Here is an 11,654-nt window from a genome sequence, read left to right as displayed (position 1 = left end):
GAGCGTACCGAGTTCGAATAGTTTAGGTACGTGGGAAGTGATTAGTATCACAATGGGTTTGTCTCGCTTGTTAGAGACTTAGATGTAGTGTTATATGCTTATGTGATAACATGTTTATGTGACTATTTGGGTATGAGATTTAATTTCTAGGATGTTGATTGGATCCTTGGGTTTTTGTGAGTCTTGTTGGAAAAGCACTTGATCAATGCTGTTTCTAACCGGATCTCTTGTAACGCCTCGAGACTATCATTATCCAGAAACGAAATTCGTAGGTGCTTATGTTATTATGTTCTTACGTGGAATGAATTACAGTTGTCCAATGTTTTAGGACGCGAGTGTTATAGCTTCGGGACATTTGTGAATGTGCTAATGTCTTCGTTACCTTTATTAGGATGTCAGGACGAGGACGAGGTGGTAGGCATGGTAGGCGTGGTAGGCAGGAGATGCCTATACCAGAGGAGGTTCTGGCACAGCAAGAGGGGGTTGGTCAGGCCAATGTGGCCGAGCCAGTAGGTCAGCAGGCCATAGGTGCCTTAGCCCGTGAGATAACAGGAGCTATGAGGGAATCCATAGGCATTTTCAGAGCTGAGAATCCAGTTCAGGCCCAGGTTGTTGATGCAGGGCCTTCCTTTCTGAAGAGGGAGTTCTTTTGGTCTAATCCAGATGAGTTTGTTGGAGATCCTAAGGAGCCATTTAAGGCTGATGAGTGGCTGGAGCAGATGACGAAGACGTTTGAGATGCTTGGCATCGAAGACGGGGCGTTGAAGGTGACCTTGGCATCTTTCCAGCTTAAGGGGGATGCGGGTCAGTGGTGGAAGTTCATAAGAGGTCGTGTTGGTGATACATGTGAGGCTTTTGTAGATGCTTTCCAGGAGAAGTTCTTATCCCCAGCTGTCAGGGAGAAGCTGAGGGACCAGTTTTGTCAGCTCAAGCAGCTGAGTTTATCAGTGGCCGAGTTTGCCGCATTTACTAGCTTATCTAGGTTCGCACCTGAGCTTGTGGCGTCTGAGGAACGTCGTTGTATTGAGTTTGAGAGGAAGTTGAGACATGACCTCAAGATGAGAGTTGGGGGTTCTATGACCCGGGACTATGGTGTAACAACCCCGATCCGTAATTAGCTACTAATCCGTATTTAACGATGCTAATGAGAGAATTAAAATAACTTATGTGTTTATTTTGTGTTTTCCATGATTTTGGCTTTCTATCTGTCACTTATAGAAATATCTGTTTGGAATTTCACTTTAATATGTAAATTGAAAGTCTTATCGGCGGCCGAATCTGAAATCGATTAATGTTTTATGCTAATTAGAATTTATGTGATTTTATGGTATGTTCAATTGAAATTTGATTTGGTATGATTAAATTAGATTAAAAAGTTATATTACATTAATTTGAGTTATTTACCAAATTGCCATTAGTGGACAATGCTAGGCCATCTATTAGTCTTGATTTATCTATGCTTGGCATCACTCTTCATTCATCTTCCTAGAGACAAAACCGACTAGAGAGGGAGAGAGAGAGTTAGGAGAAAATTGGTTTCAACTAGGAATTCTTGCTTGAACTTGGAAGAATTGAAGAGAGGATTGCATAATTGAGCTTCTAGACTTGAAATTGAGGACCCAAGGTAGGATATTTATCCTTTAGTTTAGGAATTTAAGTTGGTTCTTGCATGGTTCATGGTAATTTAGAGTTTAAAGTCAAGAATGGATTTAAATGTTGAATTGAGTAGTAAATGATGCATGCATGTACATTTTCTCACAAATTGAGCATGAACTCCAAGAATTCTCTCTTGCATGTTTGAAATTCATCTTCATTTAGGGAAATCATCAAGTTTTAAGTTGTTTTGTGGTGTTGGATCATGTTTTGAGAAGTTTGATACAAGAAAAATTCATGCATGTTGTGTTCATGAACATTCATCATGTTTTAAGTTAAAATTGTGAGTTTTTAGCAAACTCTTGGGCCATGATTTTATGAAATAATTCTTAATTCATCATGTTTTACAAGTTTACTATGTTATCTCAAGTTTTGGGGCCCAAGAGATGTGTTTTGAAGGTTGAAATTCAAGTTTTGAGCTTGAAGGTGCAATCTGAAATTTTCAGAATTTGCATCTATGCTCGAGCGTGGGAGTTCACACTCGAGTGACCACTCTAAGTGCGTGCACTCCGCTCGAGCGTGAATTGCAAGCTCCCAGAAGTTTCATGTCTTTTACAGATCGCTCGAGCGAAGGAATGTGCGCTCGAGCGACCATTCACATTTTGCATGTCCGCTCGAGCGAGGAAAGCTAGACTCGAGCGTGGACCTTATTTTCAAAAATTTTGCCTAAGTGTTCCAAGGCATGTTTTGGTATCCTCATTATATCTTAGGCATTCCTAAGCCTTAATTAAGCCATAGTAATGAGGTTATGGATTAGAAACACACTAAGAAAAGAATGTACTAAGTCAAGGAATTGCAAGTGTGTGTGTGTTGGACAATGTGATGAGAAAGAACAGGAACCAATGTAATGAAAGCTAAGCCGTGTTAGCCACATGAATGTGTAATGATAAGACATGCTTGTGTTATGTATTTTGTGATTGTAGGTCAAGACTCGAGGATTGATTGACCATTTAAGGGAACTACTGTGAGTAACATTTCTGTAAAGATATGTTGATATGAATTATGTTCCAAATGAAATGTGATAAGCTATGATTTCTGAAATGATATTTGTTTACGTGAACGAACATCCCAAGTTTGAAATCTATTATGGCATCCATAGATAGTCCCAAGTCATGGGGGACAGCATGAAAATGCGGGTCCATGACATACAAGTAATTACGAGATCTCGTTAGCCACTTCATTGTGGTGATATGTGTTTAATCGGTATCCGGAACCGATTACTCTAGTCGAAAGACATTCTGTGATGTGTTCTATGGGATGTACCATTATTATGTTCTGATATGAGAATGATTATGCTTTGGTCTGTTTTCTACTTATGATTTATTCGGATTTTGTTCACTAACCCCTTTACCTTAATGTTATTCATTGGGCTTTTGCTTATTGTGTGTATATATATGTATAGGTGAGCATTCTGGAGCCCGAGCCTGAAAGCTTTTGTCTGGATCTGTGTTCTGTTGTCAGCCAACCATTGTGCCTCACGTAGAGGTTCCCGAAGTGTCCTGTGTTCAGTCCTTTTGGTTTTATATATGTATGAGACTGGATGTGATTAAGTTGGCTATACTTAAGATACTGTAATGTGTGTGGGTATAATGTATGGTTGACTATCGAATATGTATATAAACTTTTAAATATTCTGCTTCATATAAGTCAGCACAGCTCATTGGACAATTATATTTATGTATTTGCTTCCGCTAGCCCCTTTATTTTTTTTAATCTGTTTAGAGGCCTTCGATAATTCAAAGGATTACTGGCCGGTTACGATGCTAAACCTACAGGGGCGGGTTTGGGTCGTGACATATGGGCGCCTTGTGGATGCTACGGCCCATATGGAGATTATGATACAGGAGGAGGATGAGAGACAGAAGGGCTCCAAGAGGAGTCAGGATGGTCAGGGAAACGGTAGGAGGCAGAGGGGTCTTAACCCTTAGTAGTCCTAGGGTGCTTTTGCTAGATTGACCTTTCCAGTGCCCAGTGCAGGCTCTAGGAGAGGCAGTCAGGGAGACATTACCTGTTACAAGTGTGGTCAGCTGGGCCACAAGTCTCCAGCTTGCCCGTAGAGAGGAAAAGGTTAGAGAGCAGCTTCATCTTCGGCTCGACCTCAGAGCCAGAGTCAGGACAGAGGCCAGCCGCTTTCTTGTTACCAGTGTGGTCAAACAGGGCACCTGAAGAGGTTTTGCCCGCAGTTGAGTGGCACATCTAGTGCATCTGGGTCGAGGCAGAGTTTTCAGCCAGCTCAGTCAGCTCAGGCCTCGAGAGCCAATCAGGGGGCTTCATCGTCCCAGTCTGTGCAGCAGTCTTTTGCTCCGAGAGGAGAGCAGGTAGATCAGGGGCCTACAGGGTGTGTGTATGCTGTTACCGCGCAGGATCTAGTACCGGCTCCATCTGTTATGAGAGGTACTTTTTTATTTTGCAACTCGGTTGCCAATGTGTTGATTGATACGGGTGCATCTCATTCCTTTATATCTGTTGCATTTGTATCTGTTTTGGGGATGGAGTTGGCACAGTTAGCATATCTTATTTGTGTAGTATCACTTGTTGGGGGTGAATTGATTTTGAAACAAGGGTGTAGAGGGTGCGATATAGAGGTCGCCGACTGCCAGCTTCCATTTTCATTTGTATTTATGGCTATGTCGAGTTTTGATGTTATTTTGGATATGGACTGGCTATCGTCATACCGGACAGTTATTGATTGTTACCGCCAGCGGGTCACAGTATGTACCTTGAGCGGGGATTGTTTCCATTTCTTGGGGGATCGGGTTGGTAGTGTGTTGCCATCAGTGTATGATCCGCGAGGGTGAAGTGAGCTTAGTGGTCTTCTCACTAGCTTTATGAGTAGTGAGTGTGATGAGACCCAGACTGTATTGCCGAGGGTGGTTTGTAAGTACTCGGACATTTTTTTCGAGGATCTTGTGAGTTTGCCACCACATCGAGAGATCAAGTTCTCTATTGACTTAGTGCCTGGCACGGTGCCGATTTCCAAGGCACCTTATCGTTTTGCCCCAGCCGAGTTGAGTGAGTTGAAGATTTAACTCCAACAGTTGCTAGATAAGGGCTTCATTCGCCCTAGTGTTTTACCGTGGGGAGCACCGGCCCTCTTTGCTAAAAATAAAGATGGTGCCTTGAGACTTTGTATTGATTACCGGAAGTTGAATCGGGCTACGGTTAAGAATAAGTACCCTATGCTTCGTATAGATGATTTGTTTGACCAGTTGAAGGGGTCCCATTGTTTCTCTAAAATAGACTTGAGATCGGGTTACCCTCAGTTGAGGGTCAGGGAGGAGGATATTCCGAAGACGGCATTCCGTACGCGGTATGGCCACTATGAGTTTCTGGTGATGCCTTTTAGGCTCACCAATGCACCGGCAGTGTTTATTAGATTGACCTTTAGCACGGCTTATCATCCTCAGACTGACGGGCAGTCCGAGCGTACTATTCAAATCCTTGAGGATATGCTTCGAGGTTGTGTCCTTGACTTTAGTGGGTCGTGGGAGAGGCACTTTATGACAACCCTCACCACTGATTAGTGCTAATCTATGATTAAGCATGTTAACTGACTGATTGACTGAAATTCTGAACTGATTGATTGAGTGTGTTAGTTAAATGCATTTCTATCTGTCTGTCATTGAATTATCTGTTCGTATTTTAAGTTTCGAACTGTAAATTGAAGGCCTTATCGGCGGCCGAATCCGAAATTGATTAATGTTTTATGCTAATTAGAATTTATGTAATTTTATGGTATATTTAATTGAAATGTGATTTGGTATGATTAAATTGGATTAAATAGTGTTAAATTACATAAGTTAGACTTATTTATCAAATGCCATGTTAGTGGCCTATCTCTACAACACTTTGAGACTTAATTCATATCACATTTCCTCAGCCATTTCCTTATACACAACCGACTTGAGAGAGAGAGAGATAGGAGAAATTGAGTTTATCTAGGCATTTAGCTTGGAGACTTGGAGATTTTGAAATGTAATTGCATATTTGAGCTTCCATTCTTGTAATTGAGGAACCTAGGTAAGGATTTCATCCTTTTAATTGTGAAATCAAGTTGGTTCTTGCATGATTCATGGTAGATAGGAGCCTAAGGTCATAAATTGGTTTATTATTGTTGAATTGAAGCTTATATCATGCATGCATGTGTGTATCGTGAAGTTTAAGGTTGTTTTCAAAGAAATTCTTGCATGCATGTCCACATTTTTGTTATAGTCCATGAACTTACCATGTTTTGAAGTTAAATTTTGCATTTGATCTTGTTTTAGAGCATTGGAATTTCAAGGAACCCATGCATGTGTTGAATTTGCATTGTTCTTCATGTTCTTGAAGTTTATTTGAAAATTGTGCTTAATTGAACTACCATTGGGCTTTGATTTCTCAAATTGATCTTTGAAACATGTCATATTATGAGTTTGCAAGTGTTTTCCAGAAAATTAGCCCAAGAGGATCGAATTTGATGATTTAAAGTTGAGTTTTGAGCTTGAGGTTCAAATCATGAATTTCTAGATTTTGGACCCACGCTCGAGCGAGGAACTCCACGCTCGAGCATACACTCTGAATACATGAAGTCTGCTCGAGCGTAGAAAGTGACGCTCGAGCGTGAAATTCGTGTATCCAATACTTTGCATGTGTTTACAGTCCGCTCGAGCGAGAGAGTTTACGCTCGAGCGAAGACTTGTGTCTCACGCTAGAGCGTGGATCGAGCGCCCGTCGAGCGTGATTTTTGTGCATCCAGTACTTTTACTGTAGCTTACAGTCCGCTCGAGTGACGGAAGTCACGCTCGAGCGGAGCTCATTTGTCTGCATGTCCGCTCGAGCGTAGAAAGCCACGCTCGAGCGAGACCCCTGTTTTCTGAAAATTTTGAAAAGTGTTTTAAAGTGCATCTTTGCATCCTCATTCCATCCTAGGCACTCCTAGGCCTAGTTTAAGGCATCTTAATGAGGATATTGATGTAGAACCACACCGAGGCAAATTAGGGATTAAGTTATTATTTTTCCAACTGTGTAGCTTAGTGTGTGTTGGTTTTGTAACTGTGTAGGGTTGGTATCCGAGGACGCTCTAGCTGTTTATAGCCCATTGCTCTGTAAGTAACAATGTTGCAAAGATATGTTCAATTGAGATTATTTTCTGAACAAATGACTGTACTGCTTATTGAAATGACACTGTTTACTGAATGAATGTTTGTCCTATTTGTGAACTGTATTCGTGGCATCCATAGCAATTTACTGTTACTGAGCTGTTACTGCTACAGTTACTGAACTGTTATAGAGATCTCTATCGGTTCCCATGTTTGGAACCACTACTGTTTACTGATATGATGGCCATCATTGACTGCACGGTCTGTTAAGACCTACTGTACTATTTTGCTATTGGATGTACCACATATGACTATTATAGTTTTTGAATGACTGTTATGGCATGAATTATGAGCCACAAACTGAATGACTGATATATTGATAAATGACTGTTTTCAATACTGAAAGGACACTCATTCTTAACCTCTTTACGCATATGTTATTCACTGGGCTTTAGCTTACTGTTTATATATATATGTAGGTGTCTAGACACCGGATCGGAGCTAGGGGCGTGGGGTTTAAACTCCCTTTTTGTCAAGCCAACCAACGTGCCTCACTGCGAGGTTCCAAGTGCTGCCAAGCTAAGGTTGCTTCGGGGTGTTTTAGATTTTCCCATTTCTGTATCTGTTTTGTATAGACTGTATAGACCTGTACTGTACTGTTATGGTAGGGACTCGGTCCCTAACCCGAATGTTTGTATATGTATGTATAGTACTTTTTGTTCTGAATGTGAATATGTTTTAAAAAGTCTTTTTGCATACAGACTGTCATAGCTCATTGGACATCTTTTAATCACTGTTTTGGCTTCTGCCAGCCCCTTTATTCTGTATTACTGTCTTACTGTTAAGCAGGCCTTCGGTAATCTCGGATTACTGGCCGGTTACGGTGCTAAACCCATAGGGGCGGGTTTGGGTCGTGACGCACTTGCCCTTGGTGGAGTTTGCCTACAACAATAGTTTTCAATCGAGTATCGGTATGGCACCGTTTGAGGCCTTATATGGCCGACCTTGTAGGTCTCTAGTTTGTTGGGCCGAAGTGGGTGATGCACCTTTGTTGGGCCCGGAGTTGGTGAGAGAAACGACGGAGAAAGTTGAGTTTATCCGTAGGAGGCTTGTTACAGCCCAGAGTCGCCAAAAGAGGTATGCCGACCATAGGAGGAGGCCTTTGGCATTTGAGGCGGGTGATCATGTTTTTCTGAAAATATCACCTAGGCGGGGTTTGATGAGGTTTGGGAAGAGTGGGAAGTTGTCCTCTCCGTTTATTAGTCCTTTTGAGATCCTTGAGAGGATTTGCGAGGTTGCTTATCGCTTGGCTTTGCCGCCGCAGTTGTCCGGAGTGCATGACGTGTTTCATGTTAGTATACTTCGGAAGTACGAGCCGGATCCGTCCCATGTGTTGGATTGGACCGACTTGGAGGTTGGCGAGGATATCTCGTATGAGGAGAGACCGGTTCGGGTCTTGGACAGGCGGGATCAAGTCTTGCGAGGCAAGACAATTCCCTTGGTGAAAGTTTTGTGGAAACATCACGGAATGGAAGAAGCCACTTGGGAACGTGAGTTGGATGTTCGTGAAAAGTATCCGGACTTGTTTGTTAATGTTTAAACATGTAATGGGAATTTTGTAATATTGATAAACTTTAAGAGCATGGAATATGTCTTAAGTTGTAAAACATTGTAAATATTTTGGTTTATGAAAATATATTTTGGAACTTGCCTTAAAATGGAAGTTAATTTTAACATTGTATATGCTAATGATGTTTTAGAAATGCAAATGTATTGTTGGCGTTGAATATGTTTTGAGATATATGTTGATAATGCATGTTGGAGACTATATAGAAGTTTGCCTCTTGAATACAGATGGAATGACCGGTAATGGGTCAAGTTGTTGAATTTTGCATTGTAATAATGTTGGTAATTAAGAAATCATGTTTTTGAAAAAACTTGTACTTAATTTCGGGGACGAAATTCCTTAAGGGGGTAGGTCATAGCGATCCTGGTTCTTCCTTCTTTGATTGTTGTATCCGGACTTAGGTTCCGTGAAGTTGGTTGTTGTATATGTCTTGTTGTCATCCTTTAATTCCATATATTTGAGTTTTAGGATGTATTGGGCGTGTTTCGAACAGGTTGGTTGAGCTTTAGTCCTATTCCTTGTTGCCCATATTTTTGGTGGTCCGCTCGAGCGGGTCCCTTTGCGCTCGAGCGGAGTTTACACACTTTCAGCATTTTGTGCCTCTATAAAACTACTGCAGGTGCTTTTTTCACGCTCGAGCGGATTTCCATACGCTCGAGCGGGCCTCTTGGCGTTCGAGCGGGTATTCAATGTTTGTAAAAATACTGGAAGAGGGTAATCTACGCTCGAGCGGGTTTCCCTTTGCGCTCGAGCGGGTGCTTTTTGATTTTGTGTCTTGGCACTCGAGCGGGTCCAGTTTTTGTGTTTGACGCTCGAGCGTCCTATTCTCCGCTCGAGCGGGATAGTCGTATATCAGATGGCAGCTGGGTGATTTTGAATCACTTTTCACATTTCCTTTCTCTCTCTTACTTTTCTAAACCCTCTTTTGAGAGCTTCTCTCTCTAGAATATACCTTCTCTCTAGGGATTGATCTAGCTTGAGTGATCTACTCCCTTAGTGTCTTTGCAAAGAGTGTAGAGCTTGGCTTGGGCTTTCTATCAATCCGAAAATCTTGGGTTTTGGAGCATTTCGAGATTTCTTCATTATCTCCTTTGAGTTTCATCTCTTAAGGTAAGGATAACTACTCATTTTTATGAGCTTTAACCTAAATGTTGAGTTTTTTGTATAAATGGTTTGATTTGGGAAGTTAGGGTTTGAGATGTGTAATATTGGAAAGAGGGGTTTTATTCTTTTGATTCAAACATTTGTGTTTTGGGTCTAAAAAGGAGGTTATTGAGGTTGTTGATAATATTTGGACCTTTAGGTCAATGTTGGGAAAATGGGAAAATTGCCATGTTTGGGTAGATTTGGGTCATTAGTGTAATTAATGACATTTATTATGGAAATATAAAATTGAGTGGGAATAATGAAATTGGCTCATTATGAGGTAGAATGGTGGAGTTGGATTTATTAATCGCTCACTTATGAAATTATTGTCAAATTACCTGTTGATGCATTTATTATCTGTTTAGAAATAAATTGCTTTGGGCTATCGGTGGAGGATAGTTTTGATTGTTGTAGACAATGCATGATGATTAGGCGAATTAAAACTAATCAATGAAATATATCACTGAATATGATGGTTGGCATAATACATTAAATTTATGTATTGATTGATTATGTATATGATATGTGTTTATATATATTGTGTTGTGTGGGAAGAGATAAGGGATGTACTCTACGGTTTAGGAGGAGATAGGGGGTGGACTCCTAAATCGGATATTATTTAGGAGGAGATAGGGGGTGGACTCCATTGATACAACAAATATGTGTATCTATTGAAGTGTTGATACAGTAAGTATGTGTATCTATTGTGAAGTATGAAAGTGTTTAAATGTGTTATTGATACAACAAATATGTGTATCTATTGTGAATTATGGAAGTGTTATTGATGTGAGCTGTGGTCTCATGGGAATTGTTTGGCCAGGTTCTGAGCCATGTCTATGAATTGAAAATCGGTTAAGTAAAGGAAAGAGGAATGAAACATGGACATATTTGTCATGTAATTGAACTGGGTTATGAATTGATTTATGTGGGTTAAACATTTATCAAATGCTAATATTTTAATTTTTGCTCATATTATGTTTAGCATATCTCTACTGGGCGTTGGCTCATCCTATATAGGACAGCATTTTCAGGTACAGGTATTATGCCACATCCAAGGACGTAGCTTGGAAGGCTTGAGGCTGTTAGACTCTTTTTGTTGTTTTTGTTGCATTACATATATATCAAGCCAAGGACTTATTTGTGTAGAGCTAGTACTCTCTCCTTTTTATAACCAAGTGTTGACTTGGAAAGTTGTAAGCCTATAGGGCATTTACTTTTGTTGTCAACATATAATAACTTTTATAAGAATACTCTGATGATTGTAATATGAATTCTCTTTTCTTTATCGTGATTGTATGATATTATGGGTTTATTTCGAGGGTGTTACAATGATTATCTGTGACAATCCAACTATCTTATAATAGGTACCAAATGTAAGTGATTTCACTCGTTCTGTATATAACTCCTAAACCCTAACTATTTTTTGCCCCAATGCGAACTTCCACACATCCCCATGATTATATTGATATGATTTTGGTCTTTATTGTTCATATTATTGTTGTTATTTTTCCTTTCTTGCAGTTGTTGTTGGTATTGATGATATCCCTGAATGGATGTAAATCCCCTAAAGTTTTTGCTCTTTTTTTTTTTCAATTTTTTTTATTTTTAATTGTTATTGTTGTTATTCCCATGATGTAAACATTCACATAGAAACCATTGAGTGCATAAAATTGTTACATGATTGTTGTGGACCAATTCATTTGTATATTACATTGTGAAGATTTATATCAAGCTAATACCTATGAAAAACCTCCTTTCTCTGACTTGTTATGTGATATATGGATAAAACTATTGTTTTATGATATTGACATTCATACCAATGTGAATATTCACAATATGTTTTGATTCCCACAAAAATTGTGGTAGGTGGTTAATGTATTGCGAATGCTGTCATGTTTTTGTACTTTGTAAGCTATAAATGTGAACATCCCCATTATTCTTATATTCAAAACAAGGCTTGTTTTTGTGGTTGTGTAATATGATACAATGTTAATGTCAATCTCCACATTAACATTGTGAATTAACATGTGTATATGAATATAATGTGAAAAATACCATTGACAATTATCCATTCTCGCTAACGTTGTCCATTTTGTCAACTTAATATTTACATCATGTTTGGGTATAATGCAAAACTTTATAGTTTGTAG

Source organism: Camellia sinensis, chromosome 8 (assembly GCF_055761805.1).
Source record: "Camellia sinensis isolate YWXY chromosome 8, ASM5576180v1, whole genome shotgun sequence".
NCBI classification, from domain to species: Eukaryota; Viridiplantae; Streptophyta; class Magnoliopsida; order Ericales; family Theaceae; genus Camellia; species Camellia sinensis.
The sequence above is the reverse complement of the archived record's forward strand: the minus strand, read 5'-3'. Positions refer to the sequence as shown.